We start from the raw sequence: 27,310 nt of genomic DNA on the forward strand, positions 1-27,310 counted from the left end.
TCTGTATATCACAGCATAATTGCTCTGTCCCATGGGCGATCCACTGTCAAGGCAGCAGCCAGCTCAAAGAACAACATCCTTGAAAAGGTTGAACGACATTCCTAACACACAAAGGTCCCGGCCATGATGACATATAACTATTTTTGGTGGTGCTATTTTTTGGGTTGGTGGTAAATCGGTGCAGGTGCAAAGTTATGCATCACTGCTCTTATTGTTCACATATATTTTTAAAGAGTTTGTTTATTATTACAAACCCACACCCCTCCAATGTCGCCTCTACTAGCTCCAGGCGTAGTGGACATTGCCCTGCAGATGTAGACCTGACACAGTGCCTGTGACAACTTCTCACTTCCTCCAATCTATCGTTCTTTTCCCATCTTTCAAACTTGAGGAAATAAAATAAAAAATAAGTGAGGAGTGATGAAGGGAATGAAAGAAGGAAATGAGAGGAGAGGAATGGAAACGAAGGAAGATGGGAAGAAAATATAAAAGAAAAAAATGATACAAACGAAGGACGTGAAATGATGATGTGAACAAAGTGACTAGGGGTCCTGGACTAAGTCTGCAGCGCAAGCACTGTGTGCAGATGGAACACTAACACTTGTGTAAACGGGTAAAAAACCTAAGAGCACATGTAGAGGAAAATGCGTAGCACAAAATTGCCACTGCTTAAAGCTCTGCCAGCGACAACCTTATATGATCTAAACATGTGCTTTTCCGTACAAAAATGTATGCAAATAGCCCACCTGTGCATTTCATTTGATGTGCTCACTTACAATCTGCTGACTCTTTGATTACTTGGATCTGCCCAAAGCACACTTATTCAATGTGTGGATTTCAGATTTAATTAAGGGTGAAGGGTAGTCCCATTCTACATGTGATGCAGGTGCTACCCCTCTTCAGGTTGATGAGAAAAGTGTCATGCATGATGCTGAAAGTTTAGTTATCCAATCCTAGAATAGAATATGTTCTCATTGTGTTGCATCTAATGCTGTGATAACCTATGAAAGGATTTAAAGCACAAGAAATAACGCAATCCTCTAAAAATTCACCTCTCAAACTATACCTTCTAAATTGAGTTATGAAAGCCTCCTTGCAAAGTGATCGCCCCGCCTGCAACTTAATTGAACTGTATTTTAACAGCCTATTATCGTCAAGGCCCCTGAAGTGTGAAGTGATGTCAAACTGTGAACCATGCATGTTTCTCTTCTTCTCTCATCCAATCCAATTTTCCACCACCGATGGCCACACAGATTGCACCCAACCCTCATATCGCATTCTGCCCACCTCAGCCCTGCACCTCTCGCGTGCAGTGGGGCAATTCATACCTGAGATCTGAGTGGCAGGAATATGCCCAACACTTACATAGGGATGTAGGGGATGAACCCAGGTCTTCTGTGCCCACACTAGGTCCCTCCACCTGCATCTAAGCCTCAGGTTTAATCAGGGGACTTGCATAAAGGGATTTGCATGGTTAGAGAGCAGCGGGTATATTAACGCATGCAAAACAAAGGAGGTGATGGTCTGAAGGTTTAGAATGAATCGTAACCTCTGCATCGGTCTGGGAAACCCTGCAGACCATCGTTCTTTGACTACCACGCCATTACTGAAAGGGGAAAGACCATATACAAATCAGCCCTGCTCCCACCCCAAATGGGACAGTCCAAGCTAAACTGCTTGGTCACATTCCATCCGCACGAGACCACACGCAATCCCAGATATGATTTGGCCTCATTGGCCATCGTCAGTGAGGTTTAGCTTGAGTCTCTAGGCCCAGCAGGCAGGGGACCCATGTCTGGGCATACCCGTACCACTCGGGGTGGTCTTTCCCCTTTCTGTAATGGCTTGGCAGGTGAAGACCAACGTTCTTGAGGGTTGCTGAGAGCGTTGCCACTGACTATGGTTATTTCTAAACCTTCTAGCCATCACCTCCTTTGTTTTTCTGGGTACATTAACCCTCTCCTCCTTCTCCTGCATCCTTTAATTAATTAGCTGGATAGAATAAAAGAATAAACACAGTAAAATATGTCAGTATTTTCAAGATTTCACGTTTTAGAGGTTTAATCAGAATTATTTTAACTGGTATACTCAGAGATACTCCTTTCTGTTCTGTATAAGCCGCCTAATGGGTTTGGGTGGTCATTTGTGATATTTTTTGTATGTGTCTGGGTACTTTCCGCACTGGTTTATGAAATCCAAGAATGCTGTTTTGCACAGCAATACATAATTGGACTACCATAATTATACATGATGGACCCGGGGAAAATAATTAAATTCAGTGATTATTTTTAAAAGTCCCGGACAATAAATTAATTCATAAGACTTAATTTGCATGGGAAAAGGAACATCATGTATGAATTACTAAAAAAAAGCTTCTTAATCCAAGAGATCGTTGGCAGTCCTGTGATGCATTTTGGCTAGCTCCGATGGGGCCCAGCCAAAAATAGCATAATTAAAAAAGAAGTAAATGAGACAAGCAGTAAAATATTTGAAATGGAAATCATTCTCAAGGATCCAGTTTATTTCTTATGGGGTAATAGTTTAATAACTCAAAATGGAGCTCAATCTTTAGCAAAAGTTGGAGCTGCCCGGTCGCCCGTATCATGATGCATGGTGAGCCAGTCTACATTCCACACAAGTGCATATATCCATATGCCAAACTCCTACAAGTGCTACAGATCACACACTACTTTCAGGCTACAGACACATTGATGTTTTAAGGGTATCCAGGCATTGGATCGAATACATAGTATCGAATGCAAAAGCATCGGAAAAAATGTGTCGAAAAAATGCATTTATTTGTAGGTAAAGTTTTTTTACTATAATGGGTTTTAAGGGGTAAAAAAAACAGGGGTTGGGGGGACCCCCATTAAAAAATGTGGGGTCTATGCATTTTCTTTCAATGGTTTTGCATTCAATGCTTTTGCATTCAATGCAATCAATAGGAACCGTTTAAGTAAGTTCTGCAAAAATGCTCGTGATACACTGATATGCGTCACGTATTTGGCCAAGTGTCAAAGGGATCAAAGGAATGTTTGATTTTGAGGCGGCAGGCTTGAGTGGAAGTCTCCGTTTTAATTTGTCTGGAATCTGATTTCCTCTCTGCAATTCAAAATGAACTCTTTGTGTAAGCAGTGGAAAGGCATTTGGCAGGTACAGCCATCATATCCCCAGGTGCCATTTGCCACTTGTTGCTCCCTTATGGCCAGGTATTACAATCCTTTGTCATGTATTGAGAAGGTATGCCAGAGCATTCAAATCAAACGGCATATCATATGGCAGGTATTTCTACAGGATGTCAGGCACTGGCATTTTAGTCTCAGGTACTGACACCAGCAGCTGTTATTGACATTAACATGTAGGTTCCTGGGCCATTGCAACCAGGGTTTGTCCTTTTACAACACAATGCGTGCTTGGTGCTGTAGAATGACTGTGCCCATGTTTTAATCAGGGTTGGCACTCAATTGCTTTTGAATGGGTGCGCTCCATGCACCACCACCAGACGTTAAAAATCTGCCCAAGGGATAATTATAAGTGATCTCCAAGGTTCAAAGGGAGGATGGGTTTCCTAGCAACACTAATCTCTAGAACTTGTTAGAATAGATGGCCTACTGTTTTCTGTAGACACGTCAAGGCATGGTTGTGTCCGCAGTACACAACTCCCTCAATAGCATAACGAGAGGTTGCTAGATTAATGTAGACTAGTGACATATTCGAACACTATATAAACATTCAAGGAAACATCAATTGAAAAGCACCCTTTCATTACGAGTTTATTAATTTAAAAACAAAAAAAACTTTATCCTGTGGAGGTGAAAGCACAGTTGTACAAATAGTAAATGTGTATATGGGCTTTCCGTCTGATAAAAAAAAACACCTTTATAGAGCCTGTGATGGCACTGGGTCACTGCTGTATCACCTCTTGTCTTCACCTGCACCATAGAAAATGAATGTAGGCAAGCAGACTCAGACAATGTCCATGCAACGTTTGTGGACTATGATCTGTGGGTTACATTTCTGTGTAAGACGTTCTTGTGGCAGTTTTGTAACAATATACCAGCTCAAATAATTGTATTAAATGTATGATGTGTCAAATGGACTGAAACTCTAAGCCTGTCTGCTGGTTAACCACAGCTCCTTTTTCTTTGTCTCTTTCTTGGGTGCACTTAGGAACTTCCAGGTCAAGCCAAAACATCAACTGTTCCTCCTTTCAATAATTTCCTTGGTTCAAGAAATGCTCCCTTTGAGTTCCCGTTTGCACTGTTTTTGTTCCTTTTTCAATTGCACCTAGGAACTTTTCTTTCAAATTCCACCATGCAGTGTTTCGCCTTTGAAAAATGTTTTTTAAATTACTCTGGCAATTTTGTCTTCAACAGTTACAGACCTTAGGTGTACAGTAGGCCAGGAGGCAGGGCAAGGAAGACTGGTCGTGGAGGAGCCTGGGACCCTATGAGACTCTGATGGAACCAAGCAACCAGCCGGTGCAGCAGAAAGGTAAGTTAGCAAGGGAGTGAGAGAAGGCAGAGGAGAAAGGGAGGGTCTTGAGCTGCTTCCGGAACTTCAGGTGATCCGGATCAAGTCTGTGAGGGCCAGGGAGGCTGTTCCAGAGGGAGGCACCTGCAGAGCAGAGAGATCTACCCCCACTCTCTGCCTGGAGAAGCGGCTGACCCTTAGAGAGTTGGAGGTAGCTGCACAAAGGGCTCTAGAGGGAAGGTACTTCAGAAGAGAGAGTTGAATGTAGCGTGGGCCCTGGCCACAGAAAGACTTGTGGATGATGCAGAGGGTCTTGAACTTGATTATTGCAGCCGCCTGGAGCCAGAGCAGAGATTCCAGGGCTCTAGAATTATGGCCCCTGGGCTTGAGGCCAAGCATACGTCTTGCAGTCCTGTTCTGGATTAGATGCAGTGGGCGAACAGTAGAGGTAGGCAGCTTGAGAAAGAGGTTGTTGCAGTAATTCATTCTGGAGAGAACCAGGGCTTTGTAGACAGTGAGCTTCTGCGGGAAAGTCAGTAAAGTTAGAATACCTCTGAGGAGGTGCATCTGGAAGTGGGCCTTTTTGGCAAGGTCTCTGATGTGAGGAGAGGAAAGGGTGGAGTCCAAGAAGACGTCAAGGTGTGTTGTTGCATGGTTAGTTGCATCCCAACTAACCATTACAGCCCACCCTAACCTGGAGGGGTGCATTTGTACCCTTGTGACAGTAATCTGGACCTTCCAGAAGGTGGGTGGGTGAATGGAAAATATGTTTCTATGTGCTAATTCCACAGGACTATACTGTCTTGTAATGATCTCTGCTCTTTTCTTTGTGTTGTTCATCCTGCCAGTTCCCCAGCCTCTAGGTTATATGGTAATAAGTGTTATTAGCCATTTAAATGGCAATCATGGTATAGACCTCAAACTGGTAAAGTGTTGAGCTGGACTCGCCAGGCTTTGAACACCAAGTTACTGTATAGGCTTAATAACCAGAAGCTATCCTTTCTGCATGTGATTGGTTCCTTTTCCCCTGTGTGACTCATCAGATGCCCATCTTTCCTACAGGTGAAGTTCACAGTCTCTGGAGAGAATGCTGAGACTAATTTCTTTTGCAGATGGAAGATTATTATTCCCTGCATAAACCCATCCTTCTTAGGGTCAACAGCTTCCACAGCAGTAAAAACTCATTGAAACCACCTTGTCAATAGTTGACCTGTTTTGTATCCCTGTGTAAGCCCCCAAACTTTTCCTTACTACAGTAAGCATGTTGACTGTACATGGTTGAAGAAACAGAATAGGTTTTTCCTCTGAGTGACATGTTTTATATCTCTTGGTTATGGAATCCATCCTTCCACCAGGTGACAGAATGTATTGCCTGTGCTAATCACATTAATACATTCCTGTTTTTTCATTTCTTTATTGTATTGTGGGCCGTAATCAACTGGCACATCTTGTTGCAGAGGTATTGAGCTCGGTCTATATTACCCATGTGTAAGCTAGGGGTACTTTGCAGGTGGATTAAGCCTGTCTCTGACTGAACAGGGTGTTTTCGAAGCTCTGCTTTATTCAGTAAGCTTAGAGCCACTTTCCCAGTTGGCTTCTAACAGCTTTATGATCACTGTCTAAGTCCAAGTTAGGACTGTCCTATAGGACAATAGGGTCAATTTCAATAATACAAGCCCAACATGCTAACGTGGGTCTGTTTTTGGTCAAAGTAGGCCAGTATTTTGGCCAAAGTGGCCAGTTTGAGGTGTCTCCAGCTAGTAGTTACTGAACAGATTTTTAATTTTTTAATTTTTTTTTAATTACTTGTATATAATCACATTGTGACTTTTACAAGGAAGAACTGAACATTGAAGTTTCTTCGTAATGATGAGGTTTCTCATGCTTAGCAGCCTACCGTACTTTGGTTTCCCTGCGGATTGATTTCGCTGAGGGCGATGTTCAAAGGTTTTGCTGCAGTGTTGGTCCATATAGGATTTTCCCCAGACAATAGACGGTTCCGCCAGACATCTTCTTCCAGAACCGAAGAGGCCATCCCAAGAGACGAGTGGTAGGCAACTCTTTCCTGGTTTAGTGCTTTCCAGTGCAACAATAGATGTCTCAGGTTTTCCGGTTCTTCAGGTGTCGCACATAGCCTGCAATCTTTAGACTCGGACTGCAGCCTGATACAGAGGATTTCCCGTGTGGGCAGTAAGTTCAGGCGTGCTCTCAAAAAAGATCTTCATGAGGACTTTGTCTGGAAATTTCGAACAATATAGTAGTGGAACTTTCAGTTTGTTGTAGCTCAGTGGCAAGTGTGTGGTTAGTTTGTTCGCCTGGGCTTTATCGACCATGTTGATCCAGTCCAGCAGTTCCATTTTGTATTTTATTCTCTGGGGATTCCAAGCCAGGTCTTCTTCGGTACATGCTATTTCTTCTAGCTTTGCTTTTTGCTTCAAGGACCATTTTTTAAAGATGTTGGTATGGCCGGATGCAAGTTCTGTGGTGATAAATTTATAGATAGCGAGTGTGTCTGGGAGAAGGATTCTTCTGAAGATTTCTATAGAATTCTGTTCGACTGTTGATAGTAGAGACAGCAGCCCTAGGTTACGCCTAATATTTGCAATTGCAGCCGAATTTGGAAGGCCCAAGACTGATCGCCACAGTAGTCCCTCCAGTTTAGCCCACATTGAATTTGGCATGGTCAGGGTTGCTCCCATTCCGTAGGTTAAGGCTGGAACAACTTTGCCTTTGTAGAATTGGATTACAGGAACCAGCGAGAATTTCTCATATTGCTTGTCAATGTCTCTCATCTGTGCCGCTAGATTCCTGGCTTAACCCCACAATACGGTTTCCATGGTCGATTCCTGTGCTGAGCTATCGATCGTTATGCCCAGGTATTTGTAGTGAGCACCAACTTTGATCTTGGTATTTTCCAGGAACCAACCCCTATTGCATCTATTGTATGGGCGTTTTTTTGTAAGAATCATAACTTTTGTTTTTATTTTGTTGATTTCCAAGTTGCTTAAGCCTATGTACTGCACCAGGTTTGTTAGTTGGCGCTGCAAGCCAATCTCCGTCTGATCTAACAGAATTAGATTGTCAGCGTACAAAAGGCGAGACATATTGATGTTTCCTATTTTTGGCGGAAATGCTCAAACTGAGGATTCTGTGTCCTTAAATGAAGAGAGCTGGAGCTAAAGGGCAGCCCTGCTTGACCCCACGCTCTGCTGGAATCTCCTTTGACAGCAATCCTTGGTTGTTGAGTCTGACCCGAAGTTTGGTTGCCGTGTGGAGTGCCATGATTGGGTCTAATATTTCACTTGGGCACTTCCATTTGTGTAGTTTAGCCCAGCAGGCTCTTGTCGACTCTATCAAAAGCCTGTGAAAGGTCTATGAAGGTCAGAAATACAGGCAGAGCTCCCTGCTTGACTTTAGCTTTGATTAGATTTAACAACAGGATGTTTACGGATGTTCTGCCGTTTTTTAAGAAGCCCATCTGGAGTGGATCATTTGATGGTGATACCTTAGCCCATGATTGGAAGTGTTTAAGCAGTAATGTGGCAAAAATGTTGCCAATGATGTCCAACAGTGCTATTGGGCGGTAGTTCTTTGGCTCTTTCCTGTTGCCACGTTTGAACAGTGGAACTGTTATTGAGTGGGTCCATGAGGTCGGGATTGCTCTGAGTGATTCACAGTGCTGGAATAGGATGCTAATGAATCTTGACCAATCCTCTGGGTGTTGTTTGAGGTCGGTGTTACCGGGGCCATCTGGATAAGGAGCTCTTGAGGATTTTAGATGTTTAATGACGTCAATAATGTCGTCTTCGTCCGATAGATTGACCCATGGGCCGCTGATCTTCTGAGCTGGCGTTTGTGACAGGACCAAAGTTGGAGCGAACAACCTTTCAAAGTAGTGGATCCAATTTTCCTCATTGACTGAATTTGCCAGTTGCTTTTCCTGGTTCTTAACTTTGTTCTTAATGAGTGCCCAGAAGTCGCTGGATTTTTTGGTGTTTAGTGTTCTCAGCATCTTTTCTGCGTCATTTTGGTACATTAAGCGTCTGCGGCTGTGGAACCATGATTTATAGCTGTTTACTTCGGTTATGCAATCTTGCCTAGTGGATTCAGAGTTCTCAGTTTTGGCTCTTATTTTCGCTTTCCTCAGGCTTTTTCTTCTTTCTACCAGCGCTGGGTCGAACTCTTGGTTGTGCGTTCTGCCTGGCCCCCTGTTTTTCTTAGGGTCAGCCTTGAATTTTAGTAGGAGCGGAAAGTAGTCTGGGAGTTCTGTTTCTTTCGGTTTGCCTGCCACAGTTCTTTCATCTTTGTCAGTGATTGCCTTGATGTTAGCAGCGGTTAGGCAAAGTCTGGTTAGTTGGAAATTTGCTTCTATTGATGGAAGAAACAATTCACCCTCAGAATGCACTGACGACCATGTCATTGCGAGTAGATTGTGATCACTTTCTGCGGTCCGAATGATTTTGAATGATTCGATCAGTGATAGTAAGATGTTGGAAGTGAAGATATAGTCAAGTGTTGCCCTGGAGTTTTCGCGCTCCCACGTTGGGATGATGTTTACCCAAGGTTTCAGCCATGCCACGTTATGAAGGTTTTGTGAGTTCATCGCAGCCATCCGCGCTATTCCTATTTCTTCTGTCAACAGTTTCTGTTTGGTTTTGCTCTGGCTGGCATTTTCTAGATCGCATTTAGCATTTAAATCCCTGCAGATGATTATGTAACTTGTGTTCATGTCAATTCTGATGTTGTCGATGGCTTTGGTTACCTGATCGCAAAATATTGTGATTGAAGTTTGCTGGGGATTCCAATATAGATTCATGATCGCAAGTTGGGACGTGTGAGATTTTCTGGTCCGTAAATCCTGAAACATCCATGTTGTGAGGACTGCAAACATTCCGTAAGTCTCTATTAGTTTCTTTGAAATCTTAATGCCAGACCCGATCCGAACTGCGAGAAGAAGGCCGGAGGACAGACGTCCGAATAAGCCCCTTGTGGCCGCTGAAAGTTCGATCTCGTACCCGTCCAGGGTAGGTTTCTCTATCAGCCAGGTTTCCTGGAGGCATATGATGTCGAAACCCACCAGGGCCTGGTTGTTTCTGTTGGTGAGATGTGAATGTCCTCGGGTGTTCCATGAGGCCATTGATAAGGTGTTGATCACAGTTGATTCTTGGGCTGATGTAGATGGAGCCCATTCTTATTGCTATCTGCTGGACTTCCCTTTTACGGCTTTCTTTAGCCATACCATGGTCCTGTCAGATATCTGGATTCTCCCTGTTCTTGAGGTTTTTCTCTGGATTGGATAATGCACCCTTCAGGCTTTCCTGGCGGTATCGGATCTGAGCATGTGCGCGAGTTATAGACTGCTTTGCCTGGTCTTTGTGTAACAGATCTTGAAAAGTCTTTCCCATGGGAATCGTTGTTACTCGGTGAGGGGTGCCTCTCTGGGTAATCCCTATGAGATCTGAAGTGGTGTAGTTCACTGGTGGAGTTCTTTCTGCTGTTTTTTTTGTTGTACAGATAATGGGTTTTTGAAATGTAGTGTGGTTTGTAGGACCTGACTTCCTCCTTGTTCCTTTTATTTGATTCAGGCTCGGGAGTTTCGAGTTCGGTTAGCAAGAGTCTGAACCTTCCAAGGTCGCTGTAGGCTTCCACCGGGATTGTTTGTATAGCACGAGATTTTATGTGCAGAAATGCTTTGGCCTTTTGTTCTCTGTGGTATGGCTCGATCAAACGAAAGTCCCCCGTAGTTAGTGATCTCAGCGATTTAATTTTGCTCAGGGTTTTCAGCACAATTTTTCTGTTCAGAATTATGTAGCCAGATTTACTTGATACTTGTTCAAGATTGAAGATTCTTGTGCCCTTAGATGATTTTTCCGTATCGCTTTGGTGGGCAACACACTGTTTATTGGTTAAGTTTTTCTCTGCGAGAGATTGCCACAGCCTTTTAGGTGGTGTTTCTTTATGGGTAGGTGAGCTGCCTGTGTGTGGCTTTTGATCTTCCTCTGTTAATGGCTTCTGGTCAGGCTTTTTTCCTGGACGATTCGTTGTCGGACCCTGACGGTTTTGCCCGCCAGGGATCCGAGTTTTGTTCATTACTGGCCAATTCTTCGGCTCTGGTGGGTTGTCCATGTCGTCATCTATAGTTTCCTTCAGGCTGCTCTGCATCATGTTGCCAATTGGGGATTCATCTGTATGTAGGTGCTGCGTTAGGTCCATAAGGCTACTTGATGCTTGGAACTCAGCCGGCGACCGTGATGAGTTACTTAGGTCGACAAACACTTGTGTTTCTACTGGATCCCTTGATTGCGCTATTTTTGTTTGTTGATTTTTGCTCAATGCAGAATCCTCTTTGCCGTTGTGTCTTTGGAGACCCGCTGACTTTGCTTTCGCAGAAGATATTTGATTTGTACCTGCCAATTGAAAAACTGTGTTTTGTTTTCTTGCGGGACCAGTTCCTTTGATCTTTTTCGTGGGACTGGGGAGCGCTGTAATGGCGTCACACTGGTCTCTGCTGGTGCGTTTGATAAAAAGTGGGGCCATGTTTCCTTGGGCAGTCGGTTTGCTGGTCTGGGATGCCTTTTCTGCGGTTATTGTTTTGGCCTGCCTAATTGGCATGGCATGGGTCTGTTGTTGTTCTAACCGGGTCAGCTTCTCTTCCCAATTTGCTTGTACTAAGCCTTGTTTGGTTTCTACTGCAGCTATGTACCCTTCCAGAAAAATCAGTTTTGACTGGATTGTTGCTAGGATTGAAGTATTGTCTTTCGTAGCATCATTGATGGCTTTGTACAGTTTGCAGAAAGGTGTCAAGGCTATAGTGATAGCTGACATTATTGTTATCATGTCGGGCTTTTTATGGGCGACCCTTTGCCGGGATCACCTGACGAATCTAAAGAAAGTCTGTTTTTTGGTACAGCATCTCTTGGGTCCATTGCCGGTTATTGAAAAGCAAAAGCGATTTCTGCTTCACGATGATGGGCTGGTTTGGGGGTTCTTGGCGTCAATATCTGTTTGTTGCGACCTGAGTTATGGCTACCGATATTTAGGGGCAGTGACAGCGATTTGCTGCCTCGGTATCGGCTTTCCAGGTGGATGTTAGCCTATGGTTGGGCGCTCATTAAGTGCACTGCACTCACCTCTTGATGTCGTTTGTCCATGGTTTGTTGCACTGGAGTAGCAGATGTGTCGACAGCTTTACCCCCAGGGGATCGTGTTGCTTCGACATTAGTTTCACCCCGAGCAGAGGCTGGACATATTGATGGAATTTGGGCTTCAGTCTGTTGATCCTGATGTTCTGGTTGCAGGAGGTTTGAAGACTGGTTGGGAGACTGAACATGGTCCAGAGATGTGCTTACTGGTAGGGTCACTGGACATAATATTGGGTTTGAGCTTCCTTCTGCTGGTCCTGTGGATCTGGTTGTTGAAGATTGGGAGACTGAATGAAGTCTAGCCAGGTGCTTGTTGGTGAGATATTGGGGATTTGGGGAGAAGGTTGTGTGAGGTTTGGCAAGGGTGCAGCAGTGTTAGGGTTGTCTGTTTTTCTGGACTTTGGTGCCGTAAATGTTTTTTCTAGGACCTCCATGATTTCAGCGTCCGAGAGTTCCGTTTCAGCATTCAGTTTGTGTTTGCATTGTTGTTTTTTGAAAAGGTTGAAGAGTGCACTTGAGATTGATGGATTTGGGAGAGCTTGTTTCCCTGTGTCACTTTTCTTTTCTGCGTTCTGGTTTGGCTTTCTGACTTCTGCTGGAGTGGATTTTTTTTCCTTTGGATTTAATTCCAATGTTGGCTCTCAGTTGTTGAGTGTCATTTGCCTTAGCCCCTTTTTTTTGCGAGTCTGGTTTTTGTTGTAGGGGATTTTCCTTAATGGTAAAATGGGGGAAGTCTGGTCATTTTAGGCTGAAACCTCTTGACCCCCCCCTTGTAGGGTCAGCCGGATCCATGGTTGCTGTGGGCTTTGTCACACTTTGCAGGGGTGAGGTATCCGCTATGTGTCCAGTGTCATTTTGTTGGAAATCATTGTTTAGCTGATGAGAGTCCCCCCCTGTACTGCTGTTCCTATCCATAGGAGGTGAAGCGCCCGCCGCAACGGGTTCGGCATGTATCATTACTGTGGCTTTGATTTTTGTAAGACCCTGTTCTACCAAGTTCTCATGACAGTTGCCATGGTCATGTAAGCTTTTGTTGGCGCTTTTGTTAGCGCTTGCATTTGAATTAAGCGAGCATGACCCGACTTTGTCAGTGCGATCCTTAAGGTCATGCTGGGCCAGAGAAAGGGCCCCCCCAGGTCGTCATACGATGGCCTCGGAGGTAGTCCCTCTCGCCGAGGCGGGAATCCGGCACAAGCTACAATCAGACACAGACGCTGACGGTGATGAAACAGCGGGTGGAGCAGGTGGTGGCTCAGAGTCTTTCAGCAAGTTTGGTCCGCTCCCCAGTTAGACTGGGGTCCCTTTCTTCTTGAAAATGTTCAATGTTATGGCCAGATCCGTCTTCGTCGGCGGTCAATGGGCGTGTTTTTGCCGGGCTTCCGGCAGCCACGGCCGCGGGCACATCCAAGTTGGAAAACGAAGACGAGGAGTAAGGCATACCCAGAACAGGCGGGGAGCTCGCTTTCCCCAAGCGAGCAGCAGACACGCTGCCCGTAGGTATGTTGTTTTTGCTTTTAAGTGGGGAGATGAAAGTTCCTTTTTCTGGGTGTTCTATTGACATAACGCTGCTCCGCAGACAGCACTTCGGTTCACTATCCAGGGGAAGGGGGGAGAGACAGGTTCATCCATGGCACCCGGGCCCCCGCGGCCTCTTGTGGACTGCAGGACTGCATCTACTCGGTGTCCTACTCCGCGTTCCGCTCCGTGGAAGGTCGAAGGTTTTAGTGGTTCCTCCCACTAACAGCAACAATAGAGAAGAGACTGCAGGAATCACAGAGACTGCAGGACTGCTTCTACTCAGTTTCCTACTCCGCATTCCGCTCCGTCGAAGGTCGAGGGTTTTAGTGGTTCCTCCCACTAACAGCAACAATAGAGGAGAGACTGCAGGAATCACGGAGACTGCAGGACTTCCTCTACTCGGCGTCCTACTCCGCGTTCCGAGCCGCGGAAGGTCGAGGGTTTTAGTGGTTCCTCCCACTAACAGCAACAATAGAGGAGAGACTGCAGGAATCACGGAGACTGCAGGACTGCTTCTACTCGGCATCCTACTCCACGTTCCGCTCCACGGAGGGTCGAGGGTTTTAGTGGTTCCTCCCACTAACAGCAACAATAGAGGAGAGACTGCCTTTAAAATGAATAATCTGCAACATATTTTACCAAAAAACTCCCTCTTGGGTTTTACTTAAACAGCCTAACCAGAAACGGACAAATCTGCTATTTGGAAATGTGGAACACTTTTTCATTGATAAACAAGCAAATGTTATGACCCAGTCTGACCCGTTCTAAGTCCCCAGAACCAATCCTTCTTTAAGATGGCTAATTTCTCTTGTCTCTGGTGAATCTCAAAATCACATCTCTCCCACGCATAAAAAACTGGGTCCTTTCCCCAGAACTAATGTTTCCTATTGAATGCTGACACTCCATCTCTTTGCTAATCACCAGAACCAAGTCATTCAACATAACAAGAAAATGTGTTTGTATAGGTCTTACTGGCACAGTTTCACAATTTAATGAAAGGCACTCTGTCTTTCTGCTGATCACTGGAGCACATTCTTTCTAAGGGTAGACGGTTGTTTGGCCATAAGAGAATCCCACAAACCCATCCTTCGTACAGTTGACAGGCACTTTGTCCATGGGTGACTCTCCAGAACCCCTACATCCTACAAAGTTGTTTTTGCCCCTGAGAACATTCTCAGAATCCACTGTTCCTACAGGAGCTAGATTATTTACCGTCTTTCAATCCATAGTGCCATCCACCCTCCAGGTAAGGGGTCATGTTTTTTTCCACGGATCTGGAAATTCCCCAGAACCCATTATTTCAACTGCTAAACGTGTTACATATCCTTCCTTTGAGTGAGGAAAATGCCCAGAAGCTAATAAAAGGTGAAATGTAGTCTCTTGGCCAAATGACAATACCCAGAATCCATCTGCAGCTGAAAGGTGGTTTGTCAACGAGCAAATCTCCAGACCCCATACCGTAAAAGTGACAATTACCATTCCATGTGCAAACTCCTAGAGTGTATCAATCTTTCGGGTCACAGTCCACAGGGCTTGATGGATCTTCTTCACTCATGCTTTCCAAAAAATGCTTCCCTCAAAAATTCATTTGTCCGAAGTGGAAGGCGCTCTTCACTGATGCCATCCTTCCTACACGAGATGGCTGCTTCATTCCGTCCTACAGGCTGCAGACATGCTGTCACTGTACGCATCTAATTAACTTTGCAAAAGTGATGCTGCTAAACCGCTACTGTATTGATTTTGGCTAAATGCAATTGTCATTCACAAATGTGGGGGAATGTTATTCTTTTTGGTATTACTTTTGGTAAAAAACATGTGAATTGTTTGATTAATAATGTTAAACTTCTAATCTCTATTTGATGAATATAATGTGATGATTATAGTGCCTAAGAGCCCTGAAGACGGACACTAGTCCGAAATGCATTGGCAAACATATTTGTTGGCGCTATGTGATTAAGGAACGCCTATGCCTCACAAATAAAGTGGAAGACAAGAATCTTCACGATTTTACATAAATTGGGAATCTAGTCTTTATTTTAAAAAGAACACTACTACAGATATTTACAATTCGAGCAACTCCAACTGGAGAGCTGGGAGCGAGCACACCTAGGATCAGATTCAGTTCTGATTCTTCTTCTAGTTCTGATTTCTAGAGAGAACCTTCTGGCGAAATCTCTGGTATTGGAAAAGTTGTGGTGTATGATGTACAGGAGAGGGCCACAATATATTCCCTATCAGTTATACCACCTCAGCAAGTAGACCTCTCAAGTTACTGTGAAAGTTCATCCACCTGAAACTTCTATACCACAGAGCACAGTCCCAGGTAATGCATATTTGCACTTTGGGCACACAGGGACTCTGGACCTTCAGACCCTCTGCACACAGTTACCCCAACTGATCTTGACATGAAGCACCAAAAACAGAGTTACAAACAGTACTAGGGCTCTTTCAATCTGCAAATATTCATACAAAAGCAAAGATATCTTAGATTGTACCTCTTACTCCTCTATCCAATGGCAGTGGCTTTGACTTTCATGCCTGCAAGAACACCAAGAGACCATGCAAATGACAACAAAGCATGGTATCAATCCTAGTAATAAAAAAAATTATCATAACATAGCATATCATAATATAACATAGCATACGCTAGAGTGCAGTGAAAGCATTGATTAGCCAAAGGTACGCTTTGGAGGTGCTTGCTGAACGTGGGCTCCTACGTGTTCTTGAAGAAAACATTATTCCAGAGTTTAGAATTCTGGTGGACCGTGACATGTACGTTGCTGAGTACTCAAGTGGGGATGAGCACAGGCACAGTGTTATATATTTAATTGTGATTTTCAGAGCACCACATCAAGCAAACTGCTTAGGGTGCTAGCTGTGTTTGGGGGGTACGGATGGCACAGAAAGTGGTCAGTATGGGAATAGTGTTGCGGTGGTCGATGAAGGTCTCAATGGGAAAGACGGGTTTGCGTTGCAAGCTCCATATTGGTGACTGTGGTGACGGCGATGTAGGCGTGATGTTGCAATTAAGCATGTATCTAGTGTAGTTAATGAGAATGGCATAAGTGTTACTCCAAGCCGAACAGACCATAGATAATGAAAGATGGATAAGCGTGCTTTAAGATAATCACAAAACAGCTGCAACAGATGTTGACACACTTATTAAAGAGGTCCAGTGCCTCGGAGCAAAGGATGAAGACTATGAAAACAGGTCACGTCGAATAATCTGCATCTGGTGGGAATTCCTGGGAACTTGGAAGTCACAGTCATTGAAAACTTCCTGTATGACCTCTTTCGAGACAAGATGCATGTGGCTGAACTGCGTAGCCTTACTCATCATGCACCTAAATCTCCAAACCACAGGCCGGCGCGAGACTCCGAATGATAACACTTTGCCTTCTCAATTTCCAACATAAAATGACTATCCTGAAAGCATATCGTGCAATTGGCACTATGCAAAAAGACAAATCAACGGTTCGGATCTTTAATGACTATTCCATGGATGTTCGGGACGCAAGAGAGGCTTTAATCCAAAATTCAATGCTCTACGGGACTCTAATCATCACCACTACCTCAGGTTCCCAGCAATCTGGACTATTCAAATTGACCAACAATGGCACTCATTCGATGATCCTAAAGAGGTATGGAAATTCCTGAAAGAACACAATCTTGTCAATGTGGATGCCATTCCAGAAGAGCCAGAAAACCACTCTGTTCAAACCAATGGGCCACTAGCCAAATGGGCTCACACCCTGCCCAGTCGCTAGAAAAATGGTGGCCCATTTCCAAGGGGGCTTAAGTGAGACCAAGAAAAAGTGGTTTGACACTATCACTGTCTCTTAATATATCCTATAGTGATCTGTTGTTCTTGCAGCCTAGGGCAACCTACCTACATTGGCTTCTGGGGAATACCAATGGCCCTTACTGTTGTTCTTGTCTTTTGTTTGCCTCATCTGCACTGCTGACTACAGAAGACCATACTGGCACTGGATAAAGGGGTGCCGCTGATACCAGGACATCTCAGGGGAGATGTATTCCCCCATCATGCTTCTTCACTGAATATGCCAAGGACCGATCAACTACATCAGTGGGCAAGACAGTGCCTGTGCCCCGTTTTATTCCCCTAAAAATTGAACCCAGGATGGGGTGGAATGGCTGTCCTGGGCTTGTGATGGAACCTTTTGGGTTCGGTCTGATACCCAACGCACAGGCTCCTTTCATGTTTTATTGGGACAAGGTTAATAGGCCCCAATGTTGCCCATATTGGGTGGTTGCCGATTGTTGTTACTGTTGTTTTTGCTTCTTGTTTTTTGGTGATTGTTTTTCTTGCTTGTACAATAACTGCAGGCCAGATTAACTGGCAATCATTACTCACTTTTCCTTGCTTACTCTTACATGGCGGCTCAAGAGATTGACATGCCATGGCAATGGCATAGATCTTAAGACACAAATTGAAGAATTAAAGGATAATGGAAAAATAGCCTTGCTACTCCTATTGGACTTGTCGGCAGCGTTCGACTTGGTAGACCATGTAGTCTTATGCAATCACCTTCGATCTGCCGCCAACTTCACTAACGATGCTATAGCTTGGGTTCAATCCTTCTTAGCTAACAGAACCATGAGAGTCTTCTCTATCTCAGCCTCTTCCGACCCTATCAATATAACCTGCGGGGTCCCACAAGGCTCCTGCGTATCCCCCACCATGTATAATATTTTCACCAAGCTTCTGTTTGACAAGTTGGATAGACTGGGTGTCACCTACACTAATTATGCGGATGACACACAGATCCTCATACCCCTTTCGGGCAACTTTGAGGCAGACTCAGTCTTGGTGAACAAAATATACACCCTCATTCAGGCATGGATGTCATCCCATGGCCTCTGCCTGAATGATGAAAAAACGGAGCTACTAATCCTAGGCTCTGAAGACAATATTCAAAAACTTAGTCCAAACTACACATCCTTTAACATTGATAACAACCCGATCAAAGTGATGTCTGTAGTTAAAACCTTAGGATTCTACCTGGACTCCTCCCTCACCCTTAAAAAGCAAGTAAACTCCCTTGCTTCATCCACAACGTACACCTGCAAACTTATCAGAGCCTCCAGACCATACCTTTCGAGAGCGAGCTGTACCACACTAGCCAATGCTCTTATTAGGTCAAGATTAGATTACTGTTATGCCCTGTACCAGGAGCTAACAAATATATCACAGACAAAATTCAAAGACTGCAGAACAATGCCCTGAGGGCAGCACTGAACATCCCCTACAGAGAGCATATAACCAAATTCAGGAAAGAGGTAAACTGGCTGAAAATAACAGACAGAATTCTCCTCAAAACAGCATCCCTCACCTCCAAATGCTTGAATAACCTAGCACCCCCATACCTAATGGATAAAATTACTAGGAGAACAACTACCCGCCCTACGAGATCTGCCAACTCATATATGCTGGAGATCCCTAGGTTCAAACGCTCGACAGCAGGAGTCTCTAGCTTCCCTGTTAAAGCGGCACAATGTTGGAACAAATTAGCAGTTGACCTCAGACTAGAACAACCCTACCCTAAATTCAGACATAAGATACTCAATTGGCTACACACTTATAATACCTAGTGAATCTATATTCCTATCTCCCCAGCCCCACCCTTTTTGATCCCACCTAACTACACCATAGCCTGGCTTACTATGTGCGTATAGTCGTCTGCTCTGTCATGTTTGTATGTAACAAGGTAGACATGTAAGGTGGCTTACACATATGTGTACATGTGCGTGTGCATATACTGATATTCATGATAATGCTTCCCTGACCTTTAAAGACCATTGCTTTGTACTTATTGTATCCTGTACCTGCATCTTGCTCCGATTGCAATCACTGCTCTATGTATTGCTACCTTTGCACTGTAACTAAGTTTTAAGATTTCTTGTTTCTCTTGTGCCCGTCTACCTAAGGGTTTGGTGCGCATTACCAAACAAATAAATAAACAAACAAACAAAACAAACAAGGTTATGTGCTATTTGCGATAATGCACTTGTTGTGGTGTGTTCTACTGCCATGCCATGATCACTTTGTATGCTGTGGGGTTGAACCTGCTGTTATATACCAAGATACTACTACCACTCCATAGTCGTTCTGGGGAGATGAGGAACAGGTTTAAAAAACATTTAAAATCAGTGTTATTTATATTACATTTTAAATATATTTGAGAAAAATATGACACGCTTACTTGTACTCACTTGGCCGGATTCACAAAGCTTGTTTGTCAGAAGAGAACATATCCGCCCAAATAAACGCAGTCTGCATAGGCCTAAATTGGGACTGACTCAAAAACTGGCTTTGGAGCGAATGTGCATGCAAATGCTTTCACTGCATGCGTAGAGACTTCAGTGCGTGCCTGAAATCTATGGACATATTTTCTGGCCAAACTTTTGCAAAAAAGGACCACAAATATTTGCAGGACCACTCATGCTTAATCTAAGAGATAAACCATTATCGGCCATTAGCAGTCAATCAGGTGGCTAGAAATGCTGGCTTGAACTGCTGGTGCAAGCCTGCATTCCATCCCACATGACGCCCGGCTCCCCCGGCTGCCATCTTCCTCCCACCCTGCGTCCCATTTCTTTTTGCCCTTCCCACCCCCCTATTACCTTATTTGTGCAGCGGCAGCACTGCCGGCCACCGCCGCCCCTTCCTCTCTGCTGCTACAGGCTGCCATGGAAAGGGAAGAGAGTCTCCTTGTGGAGCCCTGCTTGCCTTTCCATGGTGGCCATCTTGGAAAAGTATTTTCCTTCCTTCAACAGGACGCTGCATGCGTCCAGTTGAAGGGAGGAAAATACTTTTTTTTAGCACTACGGGTTACTGACTTTGTTGCCCGGTGTGCTAATGACCTTAAGCCCCCATTCCAAGTGGTGGAACGGGAGTATCGGGCCAGAGCCCTCGCCTCGTTCAGGCCATTAACTTGGGTTGCCGAGCCGTTACCCCTGTTCCAGCCCTTGGATCCGTGGCTTAGCACCACGTGGAGATTGTTATTGACCTCCTCTCAGCCAATCAGAATCTTTAGTGTGTTTAGAGTAGTCAATAACTACAGATATTGACTGCTTTCTGAACATCTGTCTTCAAAAGTAGACAGTCAAGCAACAATGCATTTTCCAGGTGAGATTTCTTTCAACAAGACACTTCCTCTCTGAGTGGACCTTTTTTGATGCAACATCCTATTTACAACTCAAAACATAAAGCTGAAACATAGGAAAATGCTTTTACTTTCTTAAAAAGAAACGTTTTACTTTTACATGACACCAAATGCATGCTCATGTTAAACCTGTTTCACTTAAAACAAGTTTTCTATTAAAAAGCTTGATTTTTGCGGACCACCATGTTATTTCCATATTACAAAATAAAACCACATTTAATGTACTTTACTTAACCCGGTATTAAAGTGAAATGTTTTACTTCACAAACAAAACTTCAAAAATGTATTGCATGTATAGCAGTATGTGCAAATAGCATTATAGAGCTTGGGAGGCGGTCATTATCACTTGGGATAATGACCCTCCCCCTCATGCCATAACTTGGCAGCGGGTCATAGTGATAATGACCCCTCCCTGAGTCTAAAAGGCTATATTACTCCATGCAAAATTCAAGGAACATACACATATTTGCAGATTACTCAGGGATCTGGAATCGTGTCATGAACTCACGATGTACATCTGAAAGCCAGCGAAAACCCAGGAATGACATTTGGAAAGCTATATTTCTAACAAGGCCACCCTGTTAGAAATAACATTTATAATATGTATGTACAGATTGGCTCAGAGTGATCAGTCTTCGTGTTAGTAAATATAAAAACAATGTTTCAAGCATAAGGCTTGATCACTCTACATGTCAATAAACACATTCATGGTGTGTCCGAATCTTGAGGGGTTTCTATCATGGCATATCCCACACTAGAAATATTTGTCCTCATACAGGGCATTTCCAGGTGGAAGCTCACACCCTATTAGGCATATTTTTAGTTTTGGCTGTTAGGTGGAAGAGCCACTTATAAGCCAAAACTATTGTATTAGAGTACAGATAGGGAATAATGGCAAATGAGGAGGGACACAAAACTTGTGGGTGTTTTTTGGTTATTTGCCCACCCAATTACTGGCAAAAGCCATACTAATCCCTGTGACCATTTCGATCAAGTTTCTGTATTTCCCAGCCCAAAACACATCCTCATGAGAACTCTTTCTGCTTGCTTTTTACTCAAGCCTTACCATCAAACTTTGCACTCAAGTGCCTATCATAGTATTTTTCAAGAGAGTTAATGACTTAAGTGGAGCTGTAAACAGCTACTGGTGCAGTACAAATGACAAAGCCAGCTCTGCATTCAGCCACTCCATTTATAAGCACTATGCATGTCCTTCACTGATGTCCTGTTAAAAACAAGCTCTGGATAAGCCAACAGTTTTGCTATTAGACATTTGTCAGGCACTGCTGTTATTTGCCAAGGTACCCGCACCATTTTGCTCCTGCTACTATCAATGTACAGTTAATACCAGTATGGCAGTGCCAGGCAAATGCCTTTCCCATGCCTTGAGAAAAGCCCAAACTGTTGGCATTGCCACTGCCTGTTGTTTTTAATAGTGGCATGGGGCGGGCTACATGCAAGAAATAGTATTGTTACAATTTCTACGGCAAGTAATGCATTTCAAGTGCACCCAAGCCTCGTAGACGAATCTGTATTTTTTATAAATTTGTTATTCGAGGATTGCCCATGCTATGAATAGAAAATAAATATTTTAGCATGAAGGTCACTAGAAATCATCCCCACTGCCCTGTGGGATCGTTGCAAGTCTAACCTTGGCAGTGAGTTGCTTTTTAGCTGCATGAATGGGAATGCCAATTTCCACTCTTTGCACGGCCTTCTTGGTCAAAAATGTAATCACCCATAATTTGGGTAACTGGAATTTTATAATAAGGTTGAATAACACATTTGGCAATTTGCTGAACCACCAGAATTTTCTTTGGGAGGGTCGGGGATCTTCCTGCAAACCTTTAGAATTGTTCTTGAAATTCATCAGTAATGGTCCCCTACTGGTACAAAATTAGGGGCTGTGAAGGAGGGCAGACGGCTCCCATCCTCACAGGGCCTAGGAAAATGTTTCATTTCCCTACTAGTTATGGGAGGCATCGCAGGGAAGCGGGGTGCGTCATCAGTTTCTCTTTACTGTACTCCTTTGATACAAATAGAAGAAAATAAATCAATTATTATTGGGGTGCTTGGGGGTAGAGCCTGGGAGCTGAGGGGGCATAGGCAGTGCAATAGTGCATCGTGAAGCCTGTGGGGCAATTCACATTCTCAGAAGATAAATATTCATGGGCCATCACTCCTTTGGCTCAGCAACTGCAAACATGTTTGGAGAAGTTTGCCCAGCATTGCTCAGGACCAGTGCATGTGTGGATGGATGGTTAGGTACAGTTAGGCCTACAATGTTAACTCTAATTAGCATATGCAAAGTATGAATGCGCACGTGGGCGTCCGTGGAATGGCAGTGCAAAAGAGAGGCGTGCGCACAAGCCAATCAGACACATACAAGGAGACAATCTCGTGCTTCTTGTTTCCCTGGTCACAACCTTTTCCTATTCCAATCTGCCATAAATCATATTTGGAACTAGGGGTAAATCTGCTTAGAAAATGTCCACTTTTCTGGACAATATTTTCTGAAAGAGTGTGTTCCCCCTCCCCCTCCACCACGTTTAGCACTGCATGTGTAATTACAGTTTTTTCAGCGTAACATTTTCAATAGACTTTTTTTTTTTTTTTTTTTTACTGGGGACTTGTCCTGGGAAATGCGCAGTGCCTTTTTGAATCACAATGCAGCTTCGAGCGCAAAGTGCAACTTGCTCGTTGTGCGCATTTGATTCCATTTGCATCGCCACGTGTGTGTAGTTTGGGAACAAACACTGCAAAAGGCACGGGGCAACATTGCAACATTTACAAAAACATCTTAACCTGAGAAAGTCCTATTGAAACATTTTTGTAATTCAGCACCACATTCTGCTCCTGGTTTAAAATGTCTTCTTGAATGCGGACTAATGTTGGGCCTCATTTTCAGCATATTTGAGCATTTAGCCACTCCTGCTGCAGGATGCATGCATGAAATAATTTCAGCCCGTTGTAGTGCGAGTATTTTTGGACAAGCCAAAGACTCACTAAAGCTTCTAATTAAAGTCTGCATGACAATCTTAAAGCTCACAAATTAAATTAAATTCATTTAAAACTTTCAAGCTGTTCATAATGACCCTTTTTATGGTTGCTTGCACATACTCAAATATTGGTCGTGAACATTAATAACCTTTTCCATTTCATTTAGTACCTACGCTTGATTTCCTCATTTATACTCAGATTTTGGTTTCTTTAATTCCTGCTTGACACCAGCTGTTCCATGCTTCCATTTGTCATAATTCCATAGCATCCCCAGGACCTCAAAGCAATAAAATGTAATGAGAATCAGCAATGCTTCCAATCAGGGCAGTTTCTAGCCAAGTTGGTGCCCAGGGCGAAACACTAGAACGTGCACCCTTGACTGACACACATCACTCCCAAACTACACCTCTGTGTCACGCGACAAAACCCTCCTCAATATCAATGAAGCTTGCTTCATTACATTGTAATCCAAGTACTTTAAAGAAGAAATCTAATGTAAACAGGGCTGTTTTTGCCCAAGTAAATGGTTCTTCTGCCGCCTGCTCTTAGGGAAGACCTTGCCTGAATGCAGTTTCCAACTGTCCACACTGAAACATTGTGGCATGACCAGACTGCCGGGGTCTGAGGGACCATGGACCACTTGCCCTGTGTTACAGGTGTTCTGTTTGAACCACCTCACTTGTATTTCGCAAGGGGTAACACTAGACTAAACGTATGAATTATTTTCTGATAGAAGATTATCATTGCAAGGTGGACTGTCTGGTATACTCTTAATGTACTTGCTCAAAATCAGCGAGGGAAAGGGGATAAACAGCACCAATGAGTGTTGCTGCCTGCTTTGCATCAAATCACAGAGGATTTCAGGAATAGAGCAATGATCAGAGATCTCTATATTTGATAAACAAGTCTGTGGTAAAAAGGTTTTATGTGTGAATCAGTAAAATACTTTAGAGACACATGGCTTGGTGCTCAGAGAGCGCCTGAAGACTTTGGTGGTAGTGGTGCACAATATAAATCATCATAACATAACACCATTGTTCACAACACTCACCCGAACATTATGATATTTGTAACCATGAACCACACATACTCATTTGGACATCTTAGGTTTTTGAATTTGAGGATAAAATGGGCGCAATATCAGCCACCCAAATGGGGTGTGAGGGCTCTTTGCTTCTGGTTTTTGGTAAACATTAGATCAGGAGGGGTTGGGTCTCCATCAGAGTGTGCCCTATCGGCAATACAGAAACATCTTTAGGGAATTATATCTTTAGACAGGAATGAATAGCCTAAAAGAGACACCCAATGAAGAGAAAAAAATGTGCAGAATGATTGTACTTGCTAAAATCATTAGCCTGACCAGTAAAAAGCTGATGAAGCGTTTTAAACAAAACCAACTTCTGATACGTGGTATAGGGCCTACAAGTCCTTAGCCACTACCTCCTCACCATTGTGCAGATGGTTATTTCTGCAAAAAAAAGAGCACACCCGTGCTTTATCTAACAGAGCTGCCATTAGCACCTCATATTAGTACTGGCCTGCAGCTAGTGAAAATCACGGTGTGGCAGTGTAGAAAGGGTGTTTGGCCTAGTGGAGGTCCAATATGATGTAACCTCTTCGATTGTTTTATATGTCTAAGTGTGGGGACACTATGGCACACTCATTAGCGCTGCAGGCACAAACAATTCCGTTTGCTATTGTATGGACAATGGACACGTCAAACAAAAAGAATCATGTGTGCCATTAAATAGAGGAGCAGCACATAGACGCCTTAACAAACAGGGTGGTGACTTGGGCTGCACACAAATCATTACTGCACACATCACTGCATTGATTTGCCATGGACTACTGTCTGCACAGTGACACAATGAACCGTGCTTTCCTAATCAAGGTGCCAAGTGACATTGATGAGTGGTTGGCTTGTTAAGAAAATTTAAAGTCGAGGGGATGCATTTATTCCGATTCCCAAAACAGCCACTAGACCACTTAGGCAAGAAAATGACAGTTAACCTACTCAGACATGCACCATATGTAACTAAAAAGTAATATACAAAAAAAAAGTTTTGGTGTGTGAAATAAAAAGACATGGAAATAAAGAACATCGTTTTACATTTGTTCTTTGTAGCATGTTAATTATCTTGGAAGAATGCATAGATTGGGTCAGCTAACTGATGCTTTATTCTGGCCTTCAGAATAAAAATGCCCCATGTTGAGTTCTTATCACTGTGGTGTAAAAGCAATGGCCTAATTCGTGAGCCATCACTTATAAATTGGCCCCACTTTAAAGACTCTATCAACACAAAGAGCATAGGCTGGACACTGGTGGGGTGGGGGCAGGTGAGGGTGTCAGTTTCCCCAGAGCATTTTAGAGGCTGCATCCACAATATGCATTTCTTTATTGAAACAAAGGAATTCTTAACTGTTTACTGGCAACAATCTCAGAGGCAGCTGTCCTGGGTCAGACCTTTGCTGCAACCCCCCCTGTTTCCCCTGAGTGCCTTAAGCTCTGCTCCCGGGGCAGTTGCCCCCCCCCCTCCCACCACCACAGGAAACAGGGCTTCTTCTAATAAATTAATTGTCCAATCATTAGCTCCTTATCTGAAAATATGGGACTATAGTCCCTACACTCAGAATGCACCTGCCACTCTTTAATCATGACTCATGTAGCCATCACTGGACTAAACCTTTTCAAAATAAGCTGATAGGTTCTCTAATGAAAGGCATAGCTATTGTTTACCAGCCACCAATACAGAGGAACCAAGATTAGCTGTAAGAGGTGGTAGAGTCTGCTCAGAGGAGAGTGTGTCCTCATTTAGTAGGTGCACAATTGACAGGCTGCCCACCCGTGTTCATCCTCCTTCCACAACATGGACATTTACCTTTTCCATACTCACCCACGATCTGAGGTTTCCTCTAAAATAGCCGTCATCACAAATGGCAAATTCCTTCTAAGGTGGGAGAAAGAGTTCGGTCAACAACCCTCTTTCCAATTAAAGACACTGATGGATTGCTCTCAGCCCAATCCATATAGACCATCGGGGAAGGGGACGGAAGTAACTAAAAAGAAGGATCATATATTGGATTGCAGGCTGTCTTTCACTCTTCTTCCAGCGGATATGCACGTGTTGCGAATGTGTTTATGTAGAATGTGTGTCTACAAACTCATCTACCAAAGTGTGCTTAGTGGCAACCTTTGGAGACTGAGCTTCTGTCGTTGTGGGTCTCAGTGCTTTATTTCGACCAGTGCATAACTGAACCTGTGGCAGATTGGAAAAGCTACAGTGGCAGGCGATCAACCTGGAAATGTGGGCATTACTAAAGGGTGGAGACTGTCAACAAATTCTGAGCTTTCAAAAGAAGTGTGTGCTTTCCCATAACCACTTGATTGCTTTTGTAAGGGGGAGGGATGTATGTGTGCTTAAATGGTTGTGCCGGGCATATCTTGGCTAGACCTGGGACTACAGTGGTACCTGGGCACGCAGACTGTACATAAACATGTGAGACCATACATTGCCTGAAAGGTTTTATCCATACATATCCTGACTTTCATGGGAATATCTGGCTGCACATGGCATAGGACGGCATAACTGGTCATATGATGCTGCACGAGGGATTACTGTATGCAAATTAACCTTGACACATCAGATAGTGCCTGGGCATTCCATGGAAGAAAGTAAGCATATGGTGGCTGGAGCTAGCTGTGCGGTGACAGCGCATTATGCGAGACTTTATATGATATGAGATTGCATGATCATTTGAGTCTGTGTCGGGGTATGTGAGGACTTTCTTCATGATGAAATGGCAGGATCTGTTCAAATTAGACTTTTGGTGTTTGTGAGTTGCACCTGCCATGTCATGGCATCACCTGGCATCATAATAATGCACCTGTCATATGATGGCAGTAGGTGGTCATGTAAGCCAGCACGCGGCATATGAGAGCGTACACCTGAGTTTTTGATGGCAGCATACGTTCATATGAAGATCCGTGTC

Source organism: Ambystoma mexicanum, chromosome 1q (assembly GCF_040938575.1).
Source record: "Ambystoma mexicanum isolate Mex_15411 chromosome 1q, UKY_AmexF1_1, whole genome shotgun sequence".
Classification (NCBI taxonomy): Eukaryota; Metazoa; Chordata; class Amphibia; order Caudata; family Ambystomatidae; genus Ambystoma; species Ambystoma mexicanum.